Source organism: Typopeltis vanoorti, chromosome 7, assembly GCF_054136105.1.
Source record: "Typopeltis vanoorti isolate ZY-2024b chromosome 7, IOZ_Tvanoo_1.0, whole genome shotgun sequence".
Classification (NCBI taxonomy): Eukaryota; Metazoa; Arthropoda; class Arachnida; order Uropygi; family Thelyphonidae; genus Typopeltis; species Typopeltis vanoorti.
Genome location: NC_143555.1, coordinates 87,851,429 through 87,866,794, shown reverse-complemented (window position 1 = coordinate 87,866,794; position 15,366 = coordinate 87,851,429).

The window sequence follows — 15,366 nt, the reverse complement described above, 5'->3', positions numbered from 1 at the left end:
TGTAGTTAATTATGCATGGGGTATACAGGTGATAAATAATTAATAATTTTATTTTTATTTGAAAAAATCATTCTGACAGCCACATTTCTTTCTTTAGAATTCATATCTTTCAGAACAAGGAGATATATGTTGAAATAAAATGTTAACATAATACAATGAATCAATCACTGCAAAAAGGATAGTAGCATTTATTTATATGGTACATTACTTTACTTTTTTTGTCTTGATCTATGAATGTATATTTTCCCTTTCTACTTCTTAACGTTTCAGGTTAGGGCTATGTAAATATCTAATAAAAAGAATGAATTATTAGAATTGCCAAACTACAGCGAAATATGAGGAAAATACGCTTGCATATACATTCTAAGAGAAAGCATATAGAGAAGATTATATCAGATATATTAATTAAAAGAATTAAAGGGTTGGTTTTATAGTTTTTCAAAACTATCGGAGTCTGCTCTATCAAGCCTGATAATTTCTTGTTTATTCTGGTAGGTTTGATCTGTTTTGCGGGAAGAGAAAGCCAATATTAAATTCCAATAATAAATGTAATTTTATGTTTCTGAAACAATGTTGAGTAATACTGTACTGGCTTGCATAAATAAAGATACAAATAATAAAATCATGATAACTCAAAAATTGTGCGATGAATTTACATGCAATTCGATGAAACGTAGTGTGGTATGCGATGTACAAGAAACACCCATAAAATTGTAAATAAATAGTATAATTCAGTAACAAATGGGTGCATGAAAACGATGGTCGAAAAGAAGAAGTCAAAATAAGATTACCAAAGTGTCTTATAAAGGAATGTGGTCACCTCAGAGCAATAGAAGGCTAGCAATCCGTTTCATACGGATTATAATGACTTCCAGGAGCTTAGTTGGTAATAATAACCATTGCTTATGCAAAGCTCTCCTCTGTTCCTCAAGTTTTTGGGGTATTGCGAGCAACAAGATGTCTACCTAGAGAATCTTAGACATACTCAATAGGATTAAGTTATCATCAGCTAAGTTCGTGGGCCCATTCCATACATATCTTCTTGAAGATATTGGTCCATGAGCTTGGCTAATAAGAAGGAGCATTATCGTCTTATAGGAAAAAGTCTACCTTATCGGGCCTACATCCGGAAGAACACAGGGGGCCAGGATCTTGTCTCCATACCCCCACCCCCACATCATCACCCTACCTCCTCCATAAATGTTCCTTTCACGGATATTACAGGGATGAAAACATGTCCCTTGTGAACACTATGATTTTCATACTGTCCACGAGAACAAGGGACACGAGTACGATACCAAAGCAATTCCTTTGAGGGGGGTGGAGGAATGTACAGGATTCATTAACACTGCTAAGTTTTACCCCATGTGAACTATCTGTTGGTTAAAACAATGTTCCGCGACAAACTATGGTTCAATTTAAAAGTTTTGCATTCAATAACTAAATACGAATAAATATGCGAAAATCTATAAACATTAATAAAAAAATAGAAAAAAAATCCTTGGCCCAGCTACGATTATAATGTACCATAGCTTTACAATCTTTCGGGGTTGTAAACCTATGGTATATTATTACGGCAGATTGCGCTTAGAAAACTATTTATACCGGTATTTCAAAATCGATATTTTTCTAAGTAACTTAGTATTTCATTTTATATGCAAGAGTGGTTTAGATAACATCTAATTAGTGCATTTAGGAAAGGCAAACGTAATCATTAATTATAGAACACCTCTCTGGAGGGTTCGGTGCATCCATGTACAGTGAATGAGCGATAATATCATTAATAAAATATTTTGTGATGTACAGCTCCATGTCAATTAGAATTCCATTTTCTATTTATCTCAGTAACACGTTTAAGTGTAAAGAAAAGCATGATGATACAATTACCATGAAATTCGGTTATATGAAAATATTTACTTGTTATTACATCAGTGCTGGCAACTAGAGATGGAGTACACCAAGTCTGTAAGAATTCAGTGCCACGATAAATTTTCATTTAATCACTTTATACATGGGTGGAGTGTATCAATATTATTTTCTACTCGAGAGACTATTATACTTGAGTTATTACCGTTAGGTTTATAACCAGTACGGTGTACATTTATAATGATTGTAATATTTAATTCCTCATCCTATTAGTTTCACTTCAGACATAGCATCAAAATAACGATATTAATTTGAATTATTTTTTTGAGAGCAACTTAATCCCATTGAAGTGAATTGACTGACGTATTACATTATTTATCTGTTTGTAGTTTGGTAATATTTATCAATATTTCTCCTTTCGTTTGATGAAAAATAGCTTGCTAAAATATTAATAACAAATAAGCATATATTTGAAAATCGCATTAATTGGGAGTTTTGAGAATAAAATTATATGATAATAATTTGTAGACATTTCTTTCATTATAAGATATAACTGCAAGTTGGTTAGCAAGTTGTTCAAACATTATTGAGTGCTCACTGAAAAAAATCGACAAACGCAAATTAAACGAACAAATACTGGGGGGAAAAATATAGTGTATTGCCATGCAAACTGTTTTGAGAAATGGGAACTAAACTAACATTTAAACTATTTTTAACGATTACGAAAGTGATTATCTTGGGAATGTAGTGAGTAATATTCTTTGGTTTCCTGTTTATGAATGCTTTTTCAAGCTAACGTTTCTATCATATTTATTAAGAACCAGGTGTCCTTTCAGAGAAACACAAGTTCAAAATAAAATTAATTTTGCGAGAGAAAGAATTAAAAGTTGCGATTGAAACTGAATCTCTTTCTATCTTATTATGAAGCTCATGAGTAATAGAATCCCTTTTCCGAAAAATAACTTATCTAAGAATTTCTTGATCGTAGAGAAAGCGCATTAATTATTATTAAGCAATTCTGTATTCATACTGCTCTGAAACTCAGCATAATTATGTGGTAACAGAGAATTTGCGTTTTGATCATCCATCAGTGGTTCTAAGAGTCAATAATTGTTCACGACGTTTATAAAATCCTTGGATTTCATAATTATGTATGCTAGTAGCCACTTTGCCTGATTACAGTACGAAAAACCTGGAGTTTCCTAGAAGGGAAGCCTAGTGGCTTCCCTCTTGGAACTAATTAATAATTAATTTGGAGAAATGTATTATATATTATTAAACTTTAAAGTTTATTCAAGATTTCAATATTACATACGATCTAGTTTTATGCGAACAATTAGTTAAAAGTGTGGTTAGCAAGGGAATCATGACTAAAGTTTTTGCTTGGAGAGTGGTAAATGATGTCAATGGATTGTCATATTCAGTTATCAGTGCTTTGCTGGCGAATGAGTTCTAAGCAAAACATGACAGGTATTATTGCAAAGGTACTGATGGTTAGTGTTGATGTTAGTGGACCTCCAGCTATGAGTCCATTAATAATAATAATTAATCATAATAATAATAATAAGATATTAATAATAATTATAATTATAATAATAATAAATAATTTTATAGTTACTGCTATGATAAAACTTAAAATAAAACTCTGTTCGATATCAATATCAAAACGAATCTCAGAGAATCCTTTCCCCTCGCATTGCGATCAACACTATTATCGGAAATGCAACGTTTCCGATAATAAGACCTGTATTTTATCCCCTTCACTGATCAACCTCGCCAGAAAAAAATAGCCGTTTGGCTTTTCAAGACCTGTATTTGTTTTAAATACATAATTTTCATTCTGAGAACGTTAAACATATTTGACTTTATAAGAAACATTCTTTTACATTTCTCTACCTGGAAAAGTTGTTCACAAATAATATTTGTGGATAAGAATTAACTTTCTATTTTAAGATGCATCGTGTTCAGTCAGTGTATATTTTAGCTGAATAGTACGGTTACGGGGGATGCACTGTGAAGGCTAATTTAAAACGAAGTCTTCTTCAAAAATAATAAACAGTCGTCTATATATTATAAATATGCCTGTAAAAATAAAGCTCACTCGGAAATAAATCCTTTGTCACGTTACATTTCCTCATATTCAAAATAAAATAATATTTTCTTTTCATCCGAAAGGAACACATTCTCACAAAATAGCATGGGCGACAAGAAATTCCATTAGATATTTTCCCCGAGGATGCCATTCAGTGAACTCTATAACTGCTTTATGCTGAACGGATTCGAGCATGACATATGGCCAATACAAAACTGGAAGCATGAAAGATGATGGAAAGTGATTTAATAGCCGACTGGATTATGTGTAATGCACCACTCTTGAGAATATAAACTGTACCTGATAGATAAATAGAATACGTATTTATCTGCAAAGTACCTGCAAATATGTACCATTGATACATAACAAATTGCAACAGATGCGAATCTACAGACAAAAGGAAGCTGAGGAACTCCGAAATTCTTACATTAAAACCATCACTAAATCCTACTTTCTTTAAATTAAAGAAAAAAACTCCAAACAAACAAACCATTTTTATATACTAGTTACTAAAAAGAGACTTACTTGCTTCGTTTTGGTTATTAACTTGAACTACAAGAACTATTTAGGTTATTAATTTAGGTTATTAAATAACCTAAATGGTTCTTGTAGTTATGTAGTTCAATCACACACATTGTGATTGAAACAACATAGGATCAAAGTTAAAACAGCTAAAATATTAAAATTCATATTCGCACGCACGCATGCACGCACGCACACGCGCACAAATGCTGACAATACGCGATGGTGGCTTTAGTACTTAAAAATAGAGAGTCCTCCTATATATACACATACTGGACACTGAATTAGAAGACTTTATGCAGATATACGTAAATCACTTATGCAGATAATGAAATAAACAAAGAATATTTTTATAAAACTGAATCTTTAAAATGTTCTACTTATTTTCACAAATTCATTATAAATGCTGGATATCGAAAATGATTTTTAATAAAATATGAGAAATTTCACGTCTCTCTCTCTCTCTCTCTCTCTCTCTCTCTCCCTCTCCTCTAGTCAAGTCGCAGATTTTTAAGACAGATTAGGAGATTAGCAAGCAAAGTACTAATGTTATATCAGGAACCTGAAACCATCTTCTCTATCTGCTAATTTCCCATCATAAACATGCATGATCTGCATATTGCATTACTTCATAATTGTTACATCAGAGAACAATTTTGTAAATGAAATTCAACCTGTATGAAATGATTCCTATAAAATATCTGTTATCAGGTATGTCATTCAGGTGTTAAGTATTACTTAATTGATATTTTAAATAATATAATACAACCATATGAAGAACAATGATGAGTTGCGTTTTTATATTGACTTAATGAATATTTATCTAGGGGATTGAATTTTCTTCCTGCTTTCATAATGAACTTCTTTTATCTTATTTTTTCTGGTGTTGGAACTGAATAGTTCTTAACATTCTTTAACCACTTCGTACAACAGCGTCGATATTTTCTGTACATGAATTGCTATGGACTGCACTATCGTCAAAACGACCTCTTAAATGAATTCAGTACGTTAACAAGATTAGCTTAAATCGGAATAAGATTATGCTCAGTTTTTGAATCTTCTTTTCAAATACTAAACGGTTTCTCTTTCCATTACAAGTGTAGGTAATATATTCGCAAACTGGAAAAATAAAGAAGAGAAAAGTAAAGTAAAGATTTATATGGCTAAGTCTATAAAATAAATATTTTAAGTACCCGAGATGCGTTCCTATATGCTTAAAATATTTCTTGACTATGCAGCTGTCATAAACCTAAATCCTCCTTCAGTTTCTTGATATACCAGTAAGAAACATAACTCAGCGTTATATTTCGCTCAGGGATATTTCAGCTTCCCCTAACGTACATTTAATGGTACCTGGAACCACTTTAGACACCATTATGGAATACAGACATAAGTTGCCCATAGGAAATGAACACTTCTTTCGACATTGTGCATTCAGGAAAATGAGCAGCGAAATTTAACTCGACCGTAATATTAGGTCACATCAAAATATGTCTTTCCTCTCTTTTATTAAATTTCATAGCATTTATCATTCACTTTTCTTTATTCTATATTCCTCAGTTCTTACGCACTTGTAAATGTCTAAAAACGCGTTTGCTGATGAAGAGTTTTTGATTATGTTCAGATGCGTCATTTGCTTCATGAAAAAGTGAAACGAAATTTCTAAAACCCATTGTGTAAAGTGTTCCATTATTCTTTTATTTCAATTTCTTGCAAACACAAGGTAAGTTTTGAATATTTGGAATAAATATTAAATGAACGAGTACAGTATTTAAATCCACCCACGTTTATAATCAACAATGTGTTTACCAACTATTCTACACTGGACCGATAAAACGCACGAACCATTAAACTTGGAATAGATGTTCGAAGCTCTGTTAGCAAATAGCTTCCATTAAAGTTTTTAATATTTCCTTCTCACTAACAAGTGATATGAACTTGAAGAGCTATCGCTCCGAATAAAATGTCTTAGACAAGCAGAATCAGGTCGAGTGAATAATAATGTTATAAAGGAAATATTCCAGACGGTATTTCATCCAAAAATTAAATGTATAAATACCATTTGGACAAATACGTGTAATCGTTTAGACAAATCACAAAGATTCAATTAAAGATTTCAATTGGACAGTTTTAAAGGATATTCATAAACCAATCGAAAGCGTTGCAGCTGAAGGAGTAGCTCGACTTGAACAATTAGTTTGCCACTGATGACATAAGGAAATATCTTTATTCGTCTCTAATTTTCGACTGAGCAGTAAAAGTCGTTTTAAGGTTGTCTCATCATAGCACATTGTTAGTAGTCAGTGGTGGATTACCAATTACGAGCTGGTGAATTTTGGAAGCATTCGTTTAGATGAAATGCGAAATTAAATCCCTTTAAATCCCATTGCTTACCGAATTTTCATTGATTTTATTTACAATAATCTTAAAGAAACATATATAGATTATATTAATTATAAAACATGTCGAGAAACAACACTATCTTTTTTTTTTACGGTGGCAAGGTAGTCTTGAATATCGATACATTGAATATCGATACATTTATAAACGCCGATATTGCTAAAGATATTTCGACAAATTTATTCTGTAACATAATTGGCTTAATTTATTTAAAACTATCTTAAAACTATCGCATGATTTATTTTTTAAAATAATTAAACATGCTAAATATAAGAATTCCATTTTAAATCATCGCCTGAATGAACTGAACAGTACAGTATCCGCTAACCAACTGTGAGAATGTTCTGTGAATATCTTTAGGAGCAAGACGACTAACCTCCATGTTCATCGGAAGCCTTAAGTAGCTTCAAAACATTTGATTTTAGTGCAGCGTTTCCGCATTATCTAACTCTTAACCAACCCACGGTACCTTAATCGACATACCCACAATAATTGTAAACAATATGGAGCAAATACTGGATGATATATATAATTATATATAATTATTTAATTAATATTTTAATAACGACACATTTAATATGCTTGCTTAATAATTTAATAATTGTTACACACTTAATACCCTGAAATTGCTAGGACTATTTGCTACTATGGTTCATTCTTCTAACACATTTCAGGGAGTAGGCAAAGTTGTTTTAGCTGTTGTGTTTTGAAATAGGTAGGCAGCCAACCTCCACAAGTTGATGCTTGCTAGTTGAGGTCATGGCTACCAACTACTCTAATATTACTGTTTCAAATATTAAGAGTTCGATATCATCGGATTCTTTTCTGAGGTGTATACTGTTCAAAATCTCGAATTTCTAGGAGTATCTTCCTCCTCCTTGTACGCGTTAAAGAAAAATTAAATTTGCTCTGCCGATATAACATTATTATGGATATCAGAAAGGTTATACACTCTTGCAATACCAGTAAAACAGATTAATTTCTGTATTATATCTTCTTCTTCTGGTTCCCATCTGCCATACGGCCGGGGGAGGGTAGCTATATGCTACCATTCTCGGGAGAGATGATTATGAGCAAGGTAGTTTCCCGTTGCCTTCCTTGCCGTAAGTATTTATGACTGTAACCTGTGTGTTCACGGGGCCGGTTTGCCTGCTTGCGGGATGAAAAACCCCAGATAAACTGGAGGAAAAAACCCTGCTGCCCACGCCCAAGACCGGCTAACTTGGCTATGGCTGAGAAAGATCCTTAAGCTCCTCACGTCGTGGACGGGAATCGAACCTAGGACACTCCTTCCCCAGGCATATGGTTGCGAAGCGCAAAGCCACTAAGGCTAACCGTGCGGGTCTGTATTATATAAAATAAAGATTTCATGAGAATTCTTATAAGATCTTTTATAGATCCATAAAGAGTCTAACAATGTTCAGATATCAAATTAGTCTTTTACCGAGTTAACTTAAATGTTAACACAAGATAACTGTGATGTCAGTGGATACAGGATGTAGTAATTTTAGCCTACCACGGCCCTATTTCCAGAATAATGTCATTGAAATATCTGCTTCAAAAATAATGTACTCCTGCTGATAGCTGAAAGGTGTGTTAGGATAGAATAGAAGAAACTGAATTGAGTTATGATATAGATATCGGCCATTTCCATCGGATTCTTTTCTAGACGCTTTGTAGCGGATTAAATACAGCGAATAGTTGAAAGCAGTCACCTTTAATACGGATAATAATAAAAAGACGTTTATATTTTATCAAAGTCAAAAAATTAAACAATTCTCGGGAAAATAGAAATTTTTTTGTGTGTTTCAAAAAACTATTTATAAATAGTAGAGCCTGGTTTCAAGAACAAGTGAAAACTTACGAAAAGGCGTCTAAATTTAAACGATCTTATTTTTCAAGTAGCCTGCGTAATATATTTAATTCTGAGGTGCTCAAATATCTTCCTAGAATAACCTATGGAAGGCTAAATATAGAAAATGAATTACATGTAAGAGATTAAAACGTTGTTGTGATCAAGTTTAATCTCATTAAAATCCTTTTAAACAAGACAAATAAAAACTATCCGATGGAATTATACTTACCAGCTTAGGCCCATGCTACATATTAGATTCCTGGAAAATCCGGAAACTCAAAGAGAATTTTTATGAATAACTAATCAACTAATGCTCCACGTTGTTGTACGAGGGTGGTATAAAACGTCCTCGGCCTCGACTATATATGAGAATACTACCGACAAGATTTTTTTCTAAGTTGGTACATCTGTCGTAAGCATCCATGTGAAATTGCAAGTCATTCTATCAAGTAGTTTATTTAATATAGCTGCCTGAAGCAAACGTGTTGTATGTATCCCTTGAAATGAATAAAATTGAGTATCGTGCGGTTATAAAATTCTTCGTAAAAGAAGGTTTAACGCCAAAAGAAATTCATTCGAAGTTTATAAAAGTTTATGGGCACTCTTCCCCCTTCATTTTCGACAATTACGAAATGGGCTGCCGAGTTTAAACGTGGTCTTACCAGCCTTGAAGATGATCCACGTGAAGGACTTCCAAAACGTGTAACAACATCAAATCATTGATCAAGTGCAATATATGGTATTGGATGAACGACCAGTCAACGTACGTGACATTGTTGAGATTATAGACATTTCAAAAGAACGTGTAGGATATATTTTGCGTGAAGAATTGCAAATGGAAAAGCTTTCCGTAAGATGGGTGCCCCGCTTGCTCACATTAGATCCATAAAGCACTCGCATGAAAATCTCTGAACAGTTCTTAGGGCATTTTAACAAGAATAAATCTGATTTAGTGCTTACATTTATTACTATGGATGAGACTTGGATTCACCGTTACACACCACAATCCAAATAGCAGTCAAATCAGTGAACAGAAGCCGGTTGTTCAGCGCCAAAGAAGACAAAGTCGGTTCCATCAGTAGGAAACGTCACAGCATCGGTATTTTAGGAAGCTAAAGGCATTTGGTTTATTAATTATCTTGAAAAAAGTAAAAAAAATAACTGGGGAATATTATTCCAATATTTTAACCACACTAGATGAAAAATGTCGTGAGACAAGACCCGGTTTGCAGAAGAAAAAAAAAATCATCTTTCATCAGGGCAATGCCCCTGCCAACAAAGGTGTTTTGGCAATGGGAAAATTAAGTGATTTGCATTATGGATTGTTGGAACATCCACCCTATTCCACAGATTTGGTTCCCTCTGACCTCTAGCTCTTCCCGAAACTAAAACTCTTCCTCGCTGGTCAGCGTTTTTCTTCGAATCAAGAGGTGATTGCAGCTGTAGAGGGTATTTAGCAGATCTTACTGAGAACCACTACAGGGACAGGATAATGGCGCTGGAACATCGCTGGAGTAAATGATTATTCTTAAGGGAGATTATGTAGAAAAATAAAAATAATTTTGAAATTAGACATTTTTTTTTTTTCATTGTTGTTAGGCCGAGAACTTTTCAGACCACCCTCGTATATGCACACATTAAATACTATTATATGATTGGGCCACATCCAAAATAATAGTATTCAATGTGTGCATTAAATAATAGTATTCAATGCACACATTGAATACTATTATTTTGGACGTTGCCCAATCATATAAATCATGAAGTATCACTGATCTTACGCTATTGCAAAACTTTACCCATAGCACTCCGCAACCATCTATAATATTGGCACTTTCTTTGTTACTCTACTCCACATCTTGTACTCTACATTTAGCCAACTTTTATTTAGAACATCTAGAAAAAGCCCTCTTCTCATCTATTTTCCCTCAACCATCCTTTTGGGTAAGATATATAGATGACATCTTTAGTATATGTCCACACAACAAAGACCTCTAACCTTCTTTTTAAAACAGTATCAATTCCTTACATCATCGTATGAAGTTTACTATGGAAATGGAAGAAAACAACCAGTAATCTTTTTTAGACGTTCTCCTCATCTGGCCACCTTCAAATATTCTTACAACAACAGTTTACAGGAAACCAACGTTCACAGGTCGTTATATTCTTAAAGAATTAGTCCACCATCCTTGTCAAAAAACGGAATCATAAAATGTCTAATCAGAAGAGCCAAAACTAAACTAATTGTTCTACTTCTAATTTTCTACAGAAAGAACTTTCTACTATCCAACAACACATGAAACTCAATGGCTTTTCCGAAAAGAGTACACAACATCTTCTCGATTATTATAATCCACCATAAAACCACAAAGATTCAATATGTCGAGTTCCAATTCCATACATCTCCGGGATTTCAGAAACTATTGCATGAATTCTGAAGAAATATGAGTTAAGAGCTACGTATTCACCTATTAACAAATTATCTTCCCATTTTCCTTCTCCTAAAGACAAACGCTCAACTATGTCTTTTTCTGGAGTTTATCAAATTCCCTGTGATCTCTCCTATTTTGGACAAACTGGACGTTCTCTTGAAAAAAGAATCCAAGAACATCAATCCTCCATTCATCATAACAAACCTAAAAAATCTTGATTGGCTCAGCACGGGATTGAAACTAACCACAACATCCATTGTTCAAAAACTCGCCTCTTACATAGATCCCGTTATAAATTTGAACGTCTATTCAAAGAAAGCCTAGAGTCCTTACTCCATCGTCGTAACCTGAATCGGAATGACTGTATATAGATATCAAAAATTTGGGAAAGTCTAATCAGGATAACTCATTAATTCATATCAATTTTATATTATTTAATATTATTAAGTAACATCTTTATTTCGATGTCTTTGCTTAAAATATTCAATTTATTACTTAGTGATATAACATCACGCAGCTTTTTCTAATTTTAAATGATCTATTGTTAGGATTCTGCCTTGTATTTTTTTATTTATTTTTATTTTTTTAAACTGTTCTTGTAGTGCCACTGAAGATGGTCTGCTATTTCCAGACCGAAATATTTGGTTAATTAAATATCTTTCTTGTGTTTACGTGCATATATTATTTAATAGGAAAAACAAAGGCTCGTTCGGAATTCAATAAAGTGCTTCTTGTGGGTGCCCGTTTCAACAAGACTGACTGGTTTCTCACAAGGTGAGATACTAGTTTAACTCAGTGGAAAAATAACCCATATTGCTTGTCTAAGAGGTTTTAACTGTGGTCCTAACACAGTCTATCAGGAAGAACCAGATCGCCATCGTCTAACAAGGCTTATACAGCCAAACAGAACTTCTTGTGTGCAGCAACTGACCGAAGCATTAAACTCTTTTGTCGAAATTTTCCATGACCGTTTTGCATAAATGTGGCTGAATTTCGTTGATACAGCGCTCAATTTCCTCCTTCAAGGGGTGGGTGGTCGTGGGCTTGTTGGCATAAACCTTAGACTTCAAAAAACCCAAAGAAAAAAGTCCAACGGCGTTAAGTCACATGATCTGGGCAGCCAATTCTGATCACCAAAACGGGAATTTACACGACCAGGAAATGACTCATGCAGTAATTGAATTGTTTCTCGGGCTGTATGGCATGTGGCACCGTCTTGTTGAAACCACACATCGTCCACATCCATATCTTGCAATTTAGGCACAAAAACTGGATTATCATGTCGCGATAGCGAGCACCATTAACTGTTATTGCCTTACCAGCATTTTCGAAGAAGAATGGACCGATAATACCTCCAGCTCAAACTCCGCACCAAACAGTGACACCTTGTAGACGTATTTGTTTCTCAACAATCACTCGTGGATTTTCTGAATCCCAAATGCGACAATTTTGTCGATTAACGAAGCCATCAAGATGCAAATGAGCCTCATCGCTGAAGATGATTTTGTTCGAAAAATAAGCATCCACTTGTTGTTGTTCCATAATCCATTCGACGAACTCTCTTCGCTGTGTGTGGTCATTTTTAATAACCCTGAACTGTCAGCTGTCACGCTGTCGTTTTTTTTCTCGTTGGCAACACTTTACCGCACAATTGGCGCTAAATTTAAAGCTTGCGTGAATTTTGGGACACCCTATAGAATGCTTCACCCAATTTATGAAGAATGCTAATAATAATAATAATAATAATAATAATAATAATAATAATAATAATAATAATAATAATAATAATAGAAGAAGAAGAAGAAGGAAAAGAAGTTATTTTACAGAGATTTTTCAAAACTCAGAGAAAACATGACTCCAAAGAAACAAAGGATTTGAAATAGTTTATTTGTTATTCATTTATGGATTTATAAATAATTTCATTTCATGCACTCTATAAAGCAGAGAACTGTTCGATGATTTTAATACCAGCAGATTATATTAACGTTTACTAGCTCAACCAGAGAAATCGATACATTGGAAATTTAAATCCGTTAAATTGAAATTCCTTAAATATCTCGAGACGGATGGTCGTAGCAATAAATTATAACAACCTGTGAGTAAGACAGACTCCCTGTTGATTTTTAAGAAAACCAATTGTATCAAAATATATTATTACTGAAGTATAAATAGAAAACTGGAGCAACAACAGCGTTCATTACTCAAGAGGGTTTCCTTTGCTGTCTACATAAATAGGACTTCTCTATTGTAAAATAATATATTGGAACTGCAACTTACAACATAGAATGCTGTCAGTGTTATAATTTTACCCAAAGCAAAATAAAGTTCTTTGTAAATTATTCGATCAAAAAATAAGTCCTACACAAGATTAGAAAATGTTTGAACTTAGATAGTATGTTGATGACTTGTTCGTTTTTAGGATTATAGAATCTGTTAAAATTTAGTTACATAATTATATGTACATTAGCAAGGAGAAAAAGTTCTTCAGAATAATTCGGAACCACTTCAACCATAAACGGGAAAAATTCATATTCAGATGTACTGAATAAAAGCGTCATTATCAATTATCCAAACGAAAGACAGAATAGAAAAGAAATCGGAATAATATTTAGTTTCAATTCAAAGTGCATTTCGTTCTTACTACTGATTACTTTACCTTTCAAGATTTACATTTTAAAATATTGATTTGTATCTGATCTTCTAACTAGAAGCTTCTTATTTATCTATGTAGTTTTTCCTTTAATAATACTTTTTATGATTACTAAACGTTACAATTAATTAGTAATTAAATCAATGGTTGGATTCGATAAAAAATGAATTATTACATCACATTTTTTATAAAATGTTTCACACATGAATTTAAATATTATGAATATACTGCTCAAAACAATTAGGGGATATTTTGGTTTTCTTGTAAATTATAAAGTTAAAAAAAGAATCTACAAATGTAACACATTTATTTTAAAATATTCTCAATATACAACAGTGTAGAACACGCAACTGCGTACAAAATCACGTTAAGACTTGTCGAAACTGTCTTAGCCGTATTATCATGTGAGGGGTATAAAAGCGTGGCTTGTTGCGCTCATTTCCACAGTGCATAATTATCACTTCAATTGTAAACTTGTGTCACATGGCACCCACTATTTTGTTAAAAATGGCACAGCAATATGATATCCCTGAATCCATAGTCGATTGGTCGATTAGAAGCCGGACAAACACAGCAAGTTGTAGCTCATGCGTATCGTGTATCTCAAAGCGTAATTTTGCAACTTTGAATTTGCTTTCTGGAGACGGAAAATGTTCGAAATCGTCTTCATGTCATAGGTTTACATGCTCGAAGACCAATGGTATTCCACTTACTGCAAATAACAAACGAGCACTTACTGCAAATCACGAGAAGTTGGCCACAGGAAGACCACAATTAGACAAATGAGGATTGGGCTCGTGTACGTTTTAGTGACAGCCAAGGTTCAGTCGGCAACCAGATAACCGGGTATCTTGATATGGTGTGAAAGTGGAACAAGAAATAATCCACAGCTTGTTCGTTAAAGACCCCCAACATCAAGGTGGGAGATTGATGGTATGGGCTGGAATAAGTATAGGTGGCCATACTGATCACTATTTTATCAGAAATGGTTCCTAAACAGCCCAAAGATATCGCCCTGAGATTTTGGAACCTATAGTTCGTCCATATGTTGCTGCAATTCATTTTAATGGATGACAATGCTCGTCCAAACCGTGCAAATTTGGAGGAAGACGGTATTGAACGAATGGACTCACCTGCTTGTTCACCGGATTGTAATCCAATCGAACATGCCTGGGATGTTTTAGTTAGGCGCGTTTCAGCTTAACCTATGCCACCATGATCGTTTCAAGAGCTCGAAAGTGCTCTCACAGAAGAGTGGAGAAATATCCCACAAGAACTGTTTCATCATCTTATCCGGTCCATGCAATCAAGATGTACTGCTGTTTTGGCTGTTAATAAAGACCGTACGTCCTATTAAAAATTAAGAAAAGCGTTTTTGGCTATTCTTGTTGTTATTCTTCTTAAAATTATTTTACGCTAAAATGTATAATTTGTTAAATTTTTAATAAATATCGATTATTTAAACAATATCATCAAATACACCCTGTTCCATAAGCAAGAGATATTCATTCATGTGTAAAGTATATAATATATATAATGTGTATATATA